Below are 15,938 nucleotides of genomic sequence, written 5' to 3' on the forward strand. Positions count from 1 at the left end.
CCTCTGTAGCTCTCCCACCTGCTGCCTGAGAGATTCCACCAGCAGGCACCTTTCACATTGGATGCCACCCCCAGCCTGGATATCAGTAAGTGGAAATTGCAAATTACAGTCTTTGCAAGCCCACACCAGAATCTGGGTAAAAGCATCCATGCTTTGGTGCTCTGTCTGGCTACAGGCGCAGGTGGAGGAGACAGAAGCAGTGCTGGCACAGGTGTTGCGGGTCCTCCTCACCATTGTAAGCCTCCCTCTGTCAAACACTCTCAAATTCCTGTCTACAGCTCCCTATCCGCTCCTCTCTGCTGTAAACAGAAAGGTTTTCGATGTGGCTCAGGTTATGGGTTCAGGGGACCAATGGGTCACAGATGAGACCGACAAGGAACCCCCCCTTCCTACTCCCCTTCCAAACTCCCTTGCAAAACTCCCTGTTAGCAGCTCCTGTTCGCTAACTTTTGGTTCGGGACTTTGGTTCTTAGGACAAGTGAGCATGGATTTATCAAGAACAAATCACTCCAAACCAATCCTCTTTCCTTCTTTGGCAGGGTTCTGGGCCTAGTGGAGGTGGGTAAACAGTAGATGGGATCTATCTCGGAGTTACTAAGGCTTTTGACACAGTCCCATGGGACATTCTCACAAGCAAACGAGGGAAATGCAGTCTAGATGCAATCAGTGTGATGTGGGTGCAGAGCTGGTTGAAAGCTCAGACTCCAAGAGCCCTTCTCCACGTTTGGCTGTCCAACGGAGAGGGTGTACCTAGTGGGTCCGGCAGGGATCAGTCTGGGGTCTGGTACTATTCAATGTTTTCATTACTGATTTGGAAAATGGAGTGGAGAGCATGCTTCTAAAATTTGCAATTGACACCAAGCACTTTGGAGCACAGGATTGGAATTCAAAACGCCTTTAACAAATTGGAGAATTGGTCTTCTTGAGCCAAACTCCATGGCTGGGCCCCTCTCTCTAGACTGGGCTGAAGTGAAACCCCAGAGCCAAACACTCCTCTTCCTGGCCAGTGCGCTCCACCCTTGAATGGTCAGATGCTGCTTAGCACTGTCACAGCAGCTTTGGCTGGGGGATTCTCCCAGCACTTTCCAATAGCGGGAAAGTATTAAATCCCCAGCAATGGTTCAGTGACTCCAGCAGAGCACACTCCCTCTCAAAGGCAGGGGGAGCGGCCATGAGGGCCTGCTTGTAACTGCCAGCTGTGGGAGGGAGTGTGCAGCTGTGGTTAGCGAAGGGTCCTGAAAAGAAGGACTGCTGTGTTCATTACCCAGCCAGCCAGGATCCTACCGCAACATGCTGACCTTACATGGGTACGAGATACCACTCACTCTGCCTCCCGGGGCCACTTCCTACCTTGTTTCCTGAAGCTGTCGTCCATCTATCGTCAGGGTCTCCGGGTTCCCTGGCACTGGCAGCTCCATAGAACTTTGACTCCCACCAATTGACTGTAGGTAGCAAGTCTCCAGTCTGGTACCTGGGATCTCTGGTCCCACAGTCAGGGGCTGTAGCGGCTCCTGGCCTGGAGCCTCCACCAAGCATGCGTCTTCCTCAGTGGCCAGCCCAGATTGAGCTGAGCTGTTCTCCTTTGTACTGACACAGCAGCTGGAGCACGCCCAGCAGGGTCTGAAGGGCGGGACTTGCTCCAGCCACAGTGTGGAATTAACCCTTTCTTGCCTAGTGCGGGGTATGCACACCCCATCATGGACTGTAATACTTGATCTGATTATCTGACCCCTCCCATGCATTGTTGAAGTGCAGGAGGCACAGAGGCTTCTTCTGGGTCTCCTTTCTCCTGGCACTGAAATGGAAATGGTTCTTTCACGTGCATGGTGGGCAAGAAGTAGGACTTTCTGCAAGGGTCATCAACAGCCAGTCAGACTGAATTGTTTTTTTTAATTTCAGCAAAAAAGTTTCAGCCTTTTCCAGAAAGGGCCTTATGCCTCTTTTCCCAGGGCGCCATTTTTTTCACTACCATTAAGCTACAGTGTCTCCATGCTTTGGAGCAGAGAGAGGCCATTTTGCAGGCGGTGTCAGAGACTGGTCTTTTGCTCCATCCCCACAGAACTCACTGAGCATTTTCCAGCCTGGAGTTGAGAAGGACGTTCTCTGCAATTGCTCTTCTGAGCTGTCAGTGGACAAGGGCATGGTGTGTGGACAGGGGCTGACACTCCACAGTGCTACATTCACTCCGAGGACAAGTCAAATGCTGCGCCAAAAGCGATGAGTTCCCTGTGAATTCCTGTGTGAGCACACACTGCCCCTGTCCTCCACACACACTGCTCATACACACACTCACACACAGTGCGACTGTCCACCACACATACTGCACATACACACTCTCACATACACACAGTGCCACTACCCGCCACATATACTGTACACACACACAGAGAGTGCCACTGCCCATCACACACACTGCACATACACACTCTCACATACACACAGTGCCACTACCCGCCACATATACTGTACACACACACAGAGTGCCACTGCCCATCACACACACTGCACATACACACACTCACACACAGTGCCACTGTCCACCACACACACACAGGGTCAGTGCTACCATTAAGGCGAACTAGGAAGTTGCCTAGGGTGCCAAGATTTGGGGGCGCCAAAAAGCGGTGCCCCCAATTTTTTTTTACAGCGGTTGCTCCCCGAGCGCCCAGTCGCTGCTCCTCTTCTCCCGCCTCCCAGGCTTGCAGTGCCAATCAGCTGTTTGGCGCCACAAGCCTGGAAGGAGAATTAGAGCGGGGACGGCGTGCTCAGGGAAGATGCGGAGCAGAGGTGAGCTGGGGTGGGGAGGTACTGCATGGCTCCCAAGCGGGGGAGCTGCCGTGGGGGGGGGGGCGCCTGACGGCAGAGGTGGGGGAGCTAATGCAGGCCTGGGGGTAGGGGACGCAAGGTAGAAGTTTTGCCTAGGGCGTGAAACTTCCTTGCACCGGCCCTACACACACACACACACACACACACACACACACACACACACACACACACACAGTGCCACTCTCCACCACACACACTGCACATAGACACACACACCATGCCCCTGTCCACTGCACACATACACACACACACACCCCGTGCATGCTGCTCACACATCAACTGCAACAAAAGAAACACAAACTACACACTCCGGAAACAGTTGTTTTGTTTCCAGGTTGCGTTTACTTACAAAAAGGTGCTGAAGTGTGATCTCTCTTCTTTTTCCGTGGGCAGAAACGCAATGGAGGAGAATCTCACATCCCTGAGCTGCCAGGTGACAGTGGCAGGAGAAAAATGCAGAGCACTGAAATTTTAAAACACTCATAAATAATTTCACACTGTGAGGCTGGGGTGTCCAGGAGGACCCAAGGGAAGGGACTAGGGGGATTAGGAGGAGAGGAGGGTGGTGTTACCAGGGTGCACTGTGGGACTGGGGGATTTAGAGACCTCAGTGAGGACAGGCAGGGGTGAGTTGCAAGGCCCCATGGTGGCTGAAAAGGGGAACCCGGCAGGTTGGGGGGTAACAGAGATTGGAGATGAGGAACTTCACACCCTGGGGATGGACTGGGGGAGTAGGGGGATGGTAAAGTGGGGTCCAGCAATGGAGAAATGGGTTGGAGGCAATTGGGGATGGGGCGCTGAGGACGAGGGGAGAAGCAAGTCAGGGGCAGGGCACTGAGGATGGGAGGAGGGGGTTGGGGGTGGGCCCATGGGACAGGGAGGTGGGATGGGTGGAGGGAGGGGCCCCACAGACAGAGGGAGGCACCGGGAGGAGAATGGGGAAATGGGAGGCCCAGGGACGGGGCTGAGGTGGGTGTTAGTGAGGGAGCCTCACTGCTAGCGCAGACTGGGCAGTTTCTTGTATGAGAGACACTGTCCCAAAGCAGGACTAATGCTCAGACCTGGTGATCAGTGATTTCAGATCTGTTGGTCTGCAGCAAGACTCTCCAGTGAGTCTTAACCAGCTCTGTTATTACACAGGGACGAACAAAAGGGTGAAATGGGGCCTGGAACCCTTAAGAAGTATCCACCCCCCTGAGTACAACACTACCTGCTTGCAACCCCACTGAGTACCAACACTTGTCACTACCTGCTCTCAGCTCCATTGAGAATGTTTTGGGGTCACTCCTCGCCTTCATCAACCTAGGAGTCTCAGAGATTCACAGGTAGCAGGTGCTCCAGTGGTGCAATTGGTTAGTGCGCAGTGCTTATAGGGCAGTGCTGAGAGGAGCTATGCTGAGGTTGTGAGTTCAAGCCTCACCTAGAGCACTGGTTTTCATTAGCCAAGTGGTGTCACCCCCTCATTTGGCCCTGTGGAATGTACAATTCCAGCCCAGGGGACATTGAGAAGGGGAGGAGACAAAAATGCCCCCTTCACTTATTAGCTCCTCTCCAGAGGGGGCAGGTCAGAATCTACAATCCTTTCTCCCCCACCAGCCCCTGTGCCAGGATCCCTCCAGCAGAGCCTGGAGTCCTGCTCATGGCGTCTGTACTATTGACAAACACTAAGTGACAGGGACAAAACACTCAAATCCCGCCTGGTGCAGGGAGCCAGGTTTACTCTTCAGATTCTGTCGTTGGTACATTTCGAGGTCTGGGAATGTCCCACAACAGCATTTAATGGGAAGCTGCCTGCAGAACAGTTACACTGCACAGAGCTGCTATGGAGGAGGGGTGGGAATTAGTAACATTTTGAGGATTGTTTGGGAAGCTAGCCTTTTTTTTGTGAGGTTAACTATCTCCTCAACTTTATTTACTCAACTTAAAAATGGGTGTCACTTGATTTTTGCAGCTCCCTGTGAAAATACAACTGACACGAGTGGCTTTCTACAGGGGGTCATGATGTTAAAGTTGGGGAATTCAGTTTCTGTACTTGTGGAGGGGGAGGTGTTACTTTTTTACAGCTGCTTCACAGCCAGGCACACCAGGCTGTTGCTGCACCCACTGTCCTTGCGACTCTGCAGGGGGAGAAGCTGCTGTGGAGCAATGTAGAGCACGATGATTCAGTTCTCACTGAATTGTCACTTCCAATTGTTTGCTCAGACCAGCTTCCCCAGCACACTCATGGCTGCACATCAGTGTAAGTGTGTCCTTGGCTGAACAGCGAGAATTCCTGCCCATTTCCCTTCCGGCTGGAGCAGGATGAGAGTGTGTTTGTGTGAACGACATTGCTGTAGATTGTTGTTCATTCCCCACTCTGACAATTCAGACAGTCCTTTTCCTAGTCAAATCTCCAGCACATCGTTCCAATAGCAGGGGGCAGGATTTCTCTGGGGCACTGAAATATTTCCGGGGGCTGGTGCATGAACTCAGCCTTGCATTCCACCCTTGATGTTTCCTGGACTAACAACAGCAGCAGAAAGAAAGAGCCGAGCCAATATCTCCCTCTCAGGGATGCAGGTGCCACGTCCCCTCTGTCTGACCATTGCCATTGCAGGAGAGAAGGGTTCACTGGAATCGAATGCCCTGGCTCAGACCAGAGACACAGGGAGGTTTTGCTGTTCATGGATCTGTGCAAAGGAAATTGTGTCTCTGTATGAAATTGAGGCTGGAAATGAAACGTCCACATGGTGGCCCAATGCCCTAAGGAATGTGGGTGAAGGACTCGGGCTGAGAAATGATTTAACAGGGGGTTGTTTCAATTTATTGGCCTGATTAAAACTTTGGCTCAAAGCCCCCTGTAACAGGGGCTGCGGGTCAGGACAAGCAGTTCTGTGCAGAGTGTTCAGAGCTGCCCTGTATCTGCCCTTTCTCTGCACAGTCCCTGCTCCCAGAATGCACCAGGCCCTGGACTGAACTCTTCCCCTGTGGGCCGAGCTGGTTTCAGAGGCAGGAAATGAAACATCCACATGGTGGCCCAACACTCTAGGGAATGAGGGTGAAGGACTTGAGCTGAGAAATAATTTAATGGGTTTGTTTCAATTTATTGCCCTGACTAAAACTATGGCTAAAAGGCAGCCACTGTTGTTAGTACTTGTAGCTGTGTAGGGACACCCCAGTGGGTGTTAAGTCCATTGTTTTCACCAGAGGCAGTTGATTATTTTATCAAGGTACAAATTTCTTGGTCAAGGCCTAGTCTCCAGAAAAAACAATACACTGCTGATAAGAAGTCTATAAAAAGATTTTGCAGCCGCCATGGGCATAACTATGATGTGTCGTGTTTCACTCTTTATATCTGGCGCCACCTCCTTTCCCTTTCGCCTTGTAGTTGACCAAGGGCAAAGCTGAACATCTCTTCAGATACCAGGGAGTGTTTATGTCCATCCCTGCGAGCTACACAGGGGTTCAATGTTGCTGCTTTCAATCCTCTGGCTCTGCCGGGATAAGGAACAATTCAGGCTGTCACTGAACTGAAGGAGGAAGATCAGTTTCTGACAGGAAGAGGGACACCTCCTCTTAAAGGTGTTTGTCTGGCTGGCAGTCCTGGTTCCCAGGTTTTGCCCATGGGGCTCCAGCAGTTTTGAGACCAGGTCACTCCCTTGGCCCCACCTGCCACCCCCAGGCGCTCCCCCCCCCGCCTGGGGCCCCGGCAGTGCAGCATCTGCCTGCTTGCTCCAGTGGCTGCCAGCCCCTCCCCATGGCAGGGCGGGGCAGAGCTGTGCCTCCACATTCTGCCCCCACCCCAAGCCCCTGCAGCCAATGGGATGCTGAGGGGGTGATGCCTGGGGGTAGCAACATGCGGAGGCCCCCCAGCCCGCCACGCCTTCGAGCCCCAGGTAAGCGCCACACCCCTGACTCCCTCCCAGAGCCTGCACCACCACCCCCTTCCCACGTACCCCTCCTCCCTCCAAACTCCCTCCCAGAGCCTGCACCCCCTCCACACCCCGCAGCCCCCAAAGTCCCTCCCAGAGCCTGCACCCCGTCCCTCCAAACACCCGAGCCCCCAAACTCCCTCCCACAGCCTGCACTCCCTCCTTCCACACACCCCCTCCCACCCACCCCCAATCTCCCTCCTAGAGCCCGCACCTCCATCCCTCCTCCTGTTCCCCCTACCCCCTGCCCCAGCCCAGAGCCTGCACCCAGCACCCAAACTCCATCCCACAGCCTGCACCCTAGAACCCCTCACCCACCCAAACTCCCTCCCAGAGACCAGCCTCTCACCCCTTCTGCACCCAGACTCCCCCCAGAGCCTGCATCCCTCCTGCACCCCAATCCCCAGCCCCAACCCAGGGTCTGAACCCTAGACCTCCTCCCCCCACTCAAACTCCATTCTAGAGCCTTAGGCAGATGAGAGGCAGAGTTTTGGGAGTGGGTTCTGAGTGGTATGAGTGACATTATTGGCCCACTGGGAGGATTGGAGGATTGGCACTGGCCCTAAGGTAAATTGAGGTTGAGACCCTGCTTTAAGGGATTGGAGCAATGCTGGAGAGACTGACGGGCACGGAGCTGGGGAGCCGTGTGTGCTCCAAGGAGAGTTGTTGTTGTGCTCTGGTGACACAGAGCGGGGGTGGGGAGTTTGTAAGCTGTGGTGTTTGTATAGAGAGAAAGTTTAGTAACCCCCAGGTTAAAAACTGTTCCTGCTCTGAGCTATACATGACACTCTCTGTTGCGAGTATAGATCAGTGGGTGAATGTTTCCCTGCAGGATAATAGGTTCCTAGTTACAATCCAAGTGATTCCTTGAAAAACTTTGTTGAATGAAAATCGATTTCCAGACCCATCTCCAGTATGTTCAGGAGTTCGCTGAATGGGGGGGGGGGCTTGAAATGAATTTAAACACTCAGCATTTTCCTATGCAAATGAATAAAGACCTAGCAGAGCTGTCCAGCAGCTGAAATCAGTTCCAGTCCTCGGCGTCTCTAAGAGGGACACTCTGTATCTGAGGCATGTGGGACACCTCTGTGGTGATGACAGGTGAAAAAATGCTGGATTCAATGAAAGATGAGACCATAGGAGGGGAAGGTGAACGGCAGCACGACACAGGGTCATAACACTGAGACACGGGGCTTCACTGTCACTGCCCCTGTGTTTTCCATCATTTATAACCCCCTGCCCCACACATTGTCACACACAACCTTCTCCCCTTCAGCCCAATCCAACCCTCCCCCTCTCCCACACACACCCATGGGACACAGCCTCTCGGTGACTCACCCAGATGGGGGCTTGTCTCTGCATCTCCCCAACAGGGGAGCAGAGAGCCGAAAGGGCCACAGGAGACCAATGGAGCTAGGCAGGAATAGAAAAGACTTCCCCTCCCTTTTCTTCTCAAGAGTCTTGTTAATCTCACCCAGGGGACATTCCAGCACCAAGTGGGCTCAAAGCACCAACCTTCCCCTCAGCAGTGGAAGGGGGAACCAGCTCTATCACACGGAAGAAGACTCCCCACCTCTGCTGCTGCCATTCTGCAGCCATTAATATGGATTTGGTTTAGCTAATACAACTCCCTCAACCCCTAATCCATCCATGAATCAAGGAGACAAAGCTTTCAGTCAGGCAGCAGCGGTGCAATGGGTTACTGCACAGAACTATTAGTAGCTGTGCTGAGTGGAATGATGCTGAAGTTGTGAGTTCAAACCTCACCTAAAGTACTAGTTTTCTAAAGCAAATGGCTTCTGCCAATCATTTTGTCCTGCAGAAAATACAATTGCAGCTCAGAAGACCCTGAGGTCCCCTTGCTTTACAGAGAGCAGGGCAGATTCCACACATCTACCAGGCTCTGCTCTCCAACAGCTGCCTGTGTCAGAAGGGGTCAGGCAGAGCCCAGAGCACTGCCCACTACTCCCCCTCAGTCTTTGCTCCCCAAACCACCTCTGTGCTCACCCTCTTCGCTGTGAGACTCAAACCCTGCCTGGCTTTCTGTATATTGGTGTGGTTTTTGTCTGTCTCACTGATGTGCACGTGGGTCCTGTGTGATTTTGGTGAAAGCCTGGCATAGCTTTGTGTGCAGTGGTGTGTGTATGATTTTTGCATGCAGATTGGTTTTTTGCTTAGTATTCTTTTGGTATGTGGTTTTTGTGCTTTCACAAAACTTGTTGTGGGCTTTTGCTGTATTTTTTGGTGTGGATTTGTTCTTTCTATGTTTTGTGTGGCTTTCCCTTATGTGTATATGGCTCTGTGTGCTGTGTGTGTTTGGTTTTTGTTATGTCTGTATGGGTCTGTGCAGTCTGTGATTTTCTCATTCTCTCTGTGTGTTTGTCTCTCTGTTTGTATCTTCATGTGTAAATTCACTGGAACTCTTCAAAATCTGCACAGCTTTGCCAATTTTCACCAGGAATTTTTCTCCATTAACAAATTCTCATGTATTCCCTACCAGTTGGTGACCATTGCCCCAGGGGCATGTCAGTTTCAGGGGCCTGATTTCCCATTGACCCTTCCCCCTTCTGTTGGGACTGGGAACTAGCCAACCAAAAACTCTACTAAGTTTTAGTAAAGAGCCAACAGTCCCTTACACGAGCCAGACCTGTGAGGGTCACCAATGGCCAAGGAAGGCAACACAAGCTGATCCCATGGTGTAATGAGCAGCACTCAGGACTCTGAATTTTGCAGTCTGAGTTCAAATGTCAGTGGGACCTTGTGCTGGTCTGTGGTAAAGCCCTGGAGCTCAAAGTGCGCAATTTCCCTGTCTCTAGTTGTTTAAGAGTGAGTCTTTTCCCTCCTGCTGGGTGACTCACACCCACTGGAGCCAGGTCTTTGGTTGAGATGGCTGCAATAGATTGGGGTGTAGAAGTGGCTATGGCCGCCTGTAGTCCTGTGGTTTGACCTGGTGGTTGGGATTCTTGCTGCTTCACCTGATGCCCACAAGTTTGGCCCTTGTGCTTATTGCCACACTTTTCCTCTGGCCCACACGGCGCTTGAAGAAAGGAGTGCCAGGGCCGGGATTAATAGTCAGGGCTTGGCAGGAGGGAGGTGGAGCCCAGCCTGAAGCCCCTCACACCTTCCCTACTCCGGACACCTAGAGCAGAGGTGGCTGGTGTTGACAGCTCCAAGGGAAGGTTTATAAGCCACAGAGCAACTGAAGGCGGGGCAAGAGGAGGGGAGGACCATACCTGTGCATGGCCAGCAGACAGCCACAAAGACCCCTGGCCAAGCTGCTTCCTGCCATGCCAAACACCCACTGAAAGCGACCCGCAGACCAGCATGTAGGGTAGCTGCTGATGCTCTGTGACCAACATCAGAAGAAGGTAGGAAAGCAGGGCCAGCCCCCTGGTGTGGCCTCTGTCTGTTCCCACTCACAGTGCTCACTTTTGCCGTGGGGCAGGAGATTTTACCCCAAGAGGCTTTTCCCCAGCTGGCGAGAAGCAGAGAAACACCCAGGCTCCTAAGGTGCTATTTACCAACCCCCTCAAGCACAGGGACAGGTGCATACTTGGAAGAGGGAAACTGCTCTACACACCAGCCCGGGCAGCCGCCCATTTTCTTTGGCAAGTCAGGAATGGCAAAGGCTAGACTGGAAGGAGCTGGGGCTCCTGCCTCAGCCTTTGTGACACCCAACCCCCAACTCCTTCCCAGGGCTCTAGCTGAAGCCAGAGCATTGGCCTGAGCCGCCAAGAAGAGGTTCCAGCCCTGAAGGGAGCAGGACTTTCAGCATGAAGGTAAAACTGCAGCAACACAACCACAAAGGGACTTGAGTCCTCAATCTCCTGATCTGAAGTCAGACACCTTATCCATTAGGCCACATGGTCGGGTGAGAAAAAGCCCCTCCAAGCACTTCTTTAGAAAAGGCAGATACTGTGTTTCTCAGGTCTTCTACTGAGGGGAGTCGAGACTCTCTGGGCACAAGAAGTAGAGTTCCCAGCAACACGTGAGAATTAATTCTATGGAGCCAGGTGCAGGACTTTGGCAGGGAGGCTCAGGCATGGGGGATTGGGGTGCAGTGGACGGGCTGGCTGTCTAGGTTGGAGATTTAGTGACCCTCAGGTGCAGGAGGGAGGAAGAGAAGGAGGATTTGGCAGTGGCCGTGGAGAAGAAGAGGAAGGGTGAAGACTCTTAGCAAGCCTGGCTAGCTCAGTCAGTAGAGCATCTGGCTCTTAATGGGAGAGGCTGGGGTTTGAGCTGCTGTCCAGGGACTCAGCTTTTAAGTTGCCTTGTCTGCCAGGAGCCAAATGATTCCTGGTAGTGCCCAGAGCCATGTGTGGGACAGAGACACTGAGACTTGTGGCAGGGATCCTGGCAGCTCAGACTCAGGGAAGGCTTCTGCGCTCAGAGGTGCTGACTTTGAGAGTTCCCGGGCAGTGCTCAACGCCTCCTCCACCTCAGGCCCGGCCCCCAAACCATCAAATCTCTTCCCACCCCACCCTACCCTACTTCTTTCTCTCCTCACTCCTCCAGCACACCCCATCAATGGCCAGCGGGAGGCGCTGAAGGAGAAGAGGAGGAGCCTATCAGCCAGGCCTGCTAGCAGGTGGGAGGTGCAGGGGCAGAGATGGCTGTTTGGCACCTTCTTTTTTTCTCTCTCTGTTGGTTCTGCAGCCCTGTAGCACCCATGGAGTCACTGACTTGGCTCCTTTCGCACGCTAGAAAGAGAAGCAGAACCAGGGCTATGGCTGATCTATGGGGCACTAGGTGAGTGCCAGAGGCTTCAGGTGCTGAGAAGTGGTGTCCCAGGCATCTCTATGAAAGGAGCAGAACAGGATTTACTTGGGGTGGGAAGAGAATTGAGAGTGTCTCGGGGGTTGTAGAGAGGTATTGCCTGGGTGAGAGACTGGCTAAAACACAGGCCTCGCTGTGAGCAAAATTCAAACCTGCGCAGGGGAACCCTATTAGATTTCAACTCCAATGTCTTACCCACTCTACCATCACAGCTATGAGCACAAAACTGCCCCACTGCCAGAGAAACTGGTGAAGAATCACAATGCCCAGGCGTGAAGTCATCTGAACTACAGAATTCCCACAGCAAACCTGGCTCCCAAAGTGGTCAGGACAGGCAGTTCTGCATGGAGTGTTCAGAAGTGCCCTGTATCTGCCCTTTCTCTGCACCGTCCCTGCTCCCAGAATGCACCAGGCCCTGGGCTGAACTCTTCCCTTGCAGGCTGAGCTGGTTTCGTTTGCTGTGATCCTGTTGGATGGGCAGGCAGGGAAGTGACAGTCCTAGCCCAGAGCCAATGCCCCCCTGTCACCCAGTACCCTTGGCCCTGGATCCACCCAGCCTAGTAGAGAACTCAGCAGGGCAGGTCAGCCAGGAGCTTTGCCCTGCCAGGCGCTCAGGGGCATCTACCCTGCAGCTGGGGGATCTCCTCAGCGTGGTCCATGGGAGCTCGCGCACTAATGGGGTAGCGGCAGCAGCTGCGTGGTGGGTTGGGCTGGTGACCCGGGTCCATATCCTGGGGTTGGCTGGGTTCATGCTCAGGCGATTGGCCCCAGTCACCGGCCGAGCCCCCCAGCCACGCTGCTGCTGTTAGCGCACTAGCCTTGGGTGGAGGCTGCTGGCTGGCTGGACCCTGAGGGTGGATCCGGCACTAGGGGAAACCCTCCGGCCTGGAGATTCGTTGCCAGGATTCCTGGGAGCTGCCCATCCCCATGGCTTGTGTGGCTGCCCCCCGGGGCCCAGCAATGGCTCTGGAGGGCGACTCGTGTCACCTGGGGGGAGGTGATCCAGGCAGTGGGCAGCCGGGGGGTCTGACTTACTGATAAAATTGGTCTCTTCACTCCATGGTGCTCGGTGGCCTGGGTCCGTACCGACACCTCCCAGGAACAGGTCGAGGTTGGGTGGGGTTAGAATTTCCCTCTTAAGCGATTTTAGGGTCTGATCCTGCAAGTCCCCCATGTACCCAGTACAGGATGGGTCCAGGCACCTCTCTCGATCCAGTGCTGGCATGTACAGCAGAGAACTGGAAGTGGCAAATCAGGAGGTCATATAAAGAGACTAGAAATACAAGAAGTTACTTTTGAAAGGAGAAAAGAAAAAGACGACATTCCCAAGCTGTTTAATAGGGCGAACTGCCCCTTGCAGGCTGCGAAGGGAAATCTCAGGGGTTGTGTTCACCTGTTCCCAGGGCTGTGTCCTCAAGACAGATTTGTGGGAGAAAGAAAATCACCACCGAGAGAGGAGTTGGGCTCAGTGTGGATTTTTGTGCTTTGGCAGGGAATTTAGGACCTGGGACTGGAGCCTTAAAGAGGGAGCGGGTGAAGGCTCCCCTCTGCTTTCAGGCTGAAGGAATCCTGGGTTTGGTCAGTCCATCCGGGGCATCATATCGCTCCCAGGCAAAGAGAGGAAGAGAACTCCTCTCACAATGACACATGCGGATCCTGGAGAAGAAGAAAGAGATAAGAGACCAGCAGCAGGTGAAGGTGACTGAGGAGGGGAATCCCTTGTGCATGTTACGGAGCACTTGGGCAGCTGTGGCCATTCAAACACACTGAGCTTTACTAACGAGCAAGGCCAGACTGCTGTGACTCGGAGAATGGTTTAGGTGTCATAATGGACAAACAGCTCAGCATGAAATCCCCGTGCGATGCTGTGGTCGTCCTTGGATGTACAGACAGGAGAACAGTGACTAGATATAGGGCACTAGTGTTATCTCTGTACAACATTGGTCAGACCAACACTGGACTTTTGCACACAGTCGTCCTGGCCACATTTTAAGATGAAGAATGAAAAATTGGACGGGGGGGCAGAGAAGAGGAAAAAAAGCGCTGAAAAGTTGCCTTCCAGTGCGAGACAAGAGCTCAATCTGCTCAGTTTATCACAGAGAAGACCAAGAGATCACTTGATGACAATGCGTGAATCCCCTCCCAAAGAGAAAATCCTGGGTACTGAAGGGCTCTTTAACCTAGCAGCAAAGGCAGAACTAGAACCAGTGGCTGGAATTTAATGGCAGAGAAACTAAAATGAGAAATAAGGGACACATTTGCAATTGGGTTATTAAACACTGGAACAAAGTACCCAGGGCAATGATAGATTCTCCATCCTACATAGGAGTGGCAGGGGGGGATGCAGGGGCTGAAGAAAGTGCTCACAGGTGAGATAGAAAACCATTTCTCTCTGGTGCTTGGCTGGTGGCCTTGCTCTCATGCTCAGGGTCTCCCTGATCTCCATTGCTGGGGTCAGGAAGGAATTTCCCCCAGCTCACACTGGCAGGGATGTTGGAGTTTTTGTCATCCTCTGCGGCATGGGGCACAAGTCACTTGCCCAGATCAGCTGGGTACATCTCACCAAATCAATTCCAGTGCAGGGGCCTCCCGTATTGGTACCCCTCTGCCTCTCCTATGCTCTGCCTGTGGCGCACAACGGGATATTCTCCTAAGGGCTGGAATATTTTGGTTTAATCCTGGTGGTCGGGCTCTGTGCAGGGGTGACTATGTGGCCTGTCACGTGTATGGGGGTTAGACAGGATTATTTAGTTGTCTTGACTGGCCTTAAAATCTAGACATGGATGTTCTGGCTACAATGTTGCAGTGTCTGACCCGTGGTCTCTCCAGCTCCCAGGGGCCTCGTTCCAATCGAATCCCAGGCCAGGATTCAGAGACTGGCAGCTGCAGGGCAAGGCAATGGGGGCTGGTGGGAGTCACTTTGGGGCTGTCACTAGCCACAGAAAACAGAACCTCTCCCAACATCCCGACTGCTGCCCATCAGGACATCTGGCCATAGAGGAGCCGGGCCAGTGACCCCTGTGGAAGGAATCAGGCGGGATGGAAACCCCCAGGATGGGGAGTTGTGTGTTTCAGCCATGTTGGTATCACTCAAACACATGCACTGTACCCACACGCAGAGCCAGTTCGTGCTGTAAAACCCCCAGACCCACGAGAGACGTGTTAATCTCAGCACAAGTTCTGCTTTAACCCATTAGAAATAACCCTGTAATTATTGTGGCGTCTCAGTGCCAGAGGACGCCAAACCCCTGAGCTGTCAGTAGAGGGCCAGGTGTAGCGTCACTGGACACTGTCAGTGCTTCAGCAGCGAGGCCTTGTACTTGCTGGCTCTGGTGGCTCAGACACATGGCTAGGGAAAGGGGAAGGTTACACACACCCCCAGCCGGAGCCCTCACCCCCTCCTGCACCCCAACCCCCTACCCGGCCTAGAGCCCCTTCCTGTACCCTGACCCCCTCATTCCTGCCCTTCACGCCCCTTTACAGCCCTCAGTCAGTCCCACACCCCACTCCCGTTGCAGCCCAGAGTCCCTTCCCATACTCTGAACCCCTCATTCCTGCTTTTCACCCCCCTTTACAGCCCTCACCCCCTCCTGCACCCCAACCCCCTACCCAGCCTGGAGCCCCTTCCTGTACCCTGAACCCCTCATTCCTGCTCTTCACCCCCCTTTACAGCCTTCACCCCCTCCTGCATCCCAACTTCCTGCCCAGCCTGGAGCCCCTTCCCGTACCCTGAACCCCTCACTCCTGGCCTTCACCCCCCGTTAGAGCCCTCACCCCCCTCCTGCACCCCAACGCCCTGCCCAGCCCAGAGCCCCTTCCCATACCCTGAACCCCTCATTTATGGCCATCACCCCCCATTAGAACCCCCACCCCCTACCGCATCCCAACCCCCTGCCCAGCCCAGTGACAGTGAGTGAGGGTGGAGAAGAGCGAGTCACCGAGGGAGGGGGAATGTAGTGAATCGGGGTGGGGCCTCGGGCAGAGGCGGGGCCTTGGGGAAGGGGCGGGGTTAGGCTGTTTGGTTTTGTGCAGAAAGTTGGTAACCCTACTTCAGGCCTAAAGCCTGGGGTGACCTCTCCACTCCAATCTCTAGCCAAGCAAATTGGAGCCTACAGGTTTCCAGGCCAGGTTCACTTCGTGTCTCTCATTGGAGCTGCTCTGTACTGGCTCCCTGCCCAGCCACTGCTGCTCCCCCAGAACCCCACCCAGACCTGCAGCCAGCTGTAAGCTCTGGGAGTCACAGCCTGTTCCACATGTGGCTCTGCATCCATTCCTGGGGATTGCCCCCCGCATCCAGCTCTCTGCAGCTCCTCGCCTGCCACGTGGCCACCACTTCCCACAACAGCCCGGCCCTTTCCTGCTTCAGGACTGTTCCCCTGACCTGGCCAGAGGAAAGGGAAGTGCAGCGGGGAAGGAAATGGTGGG

The 15,938-nt window shown here is 53.8% G+C and overlaps 1 long non-coding RNA gene across 1 annotated transcript; it reads right to left on the reverse strand.

The window, feature by feature from the left end:
- Window positions 1–1,744: 1,744 nt before the first annotated feature.
- On the reverse strand, window positions 1,745–15,113 carry LOC115639896. The gene is made up of 3 exons (XR_003997763.1): window positions 12,549–15,113; window positions 3,176–3,289; window positions 1,745–2,203 (listed from the first exon to the last, which is right to left on the reverse strand). It is a non-coding gene; the product is annotated as an uncharacterized LOC115639896 (long non-coding RNA).
- Window positions 15,114–15,938: the final 825 nt, after the last annotated feature.

Source organism: Gopherus evgoodei, unplaced genomic scaffold, assembly GCF_007399415.2.
Source record: "Gopherus evgoodei ecotype Sinaloan lineage unplaced genomic scaffold, rGopEvg1_v1.p scaffold_146_arrow_ctg1, whole genome shotgun sequence".
Classification (NCBI taxonomy): Eukaryota; Metazoa; Chordata; order Testudines; family Testudinidae; genus Gopherus; species Gopherus evgoodei.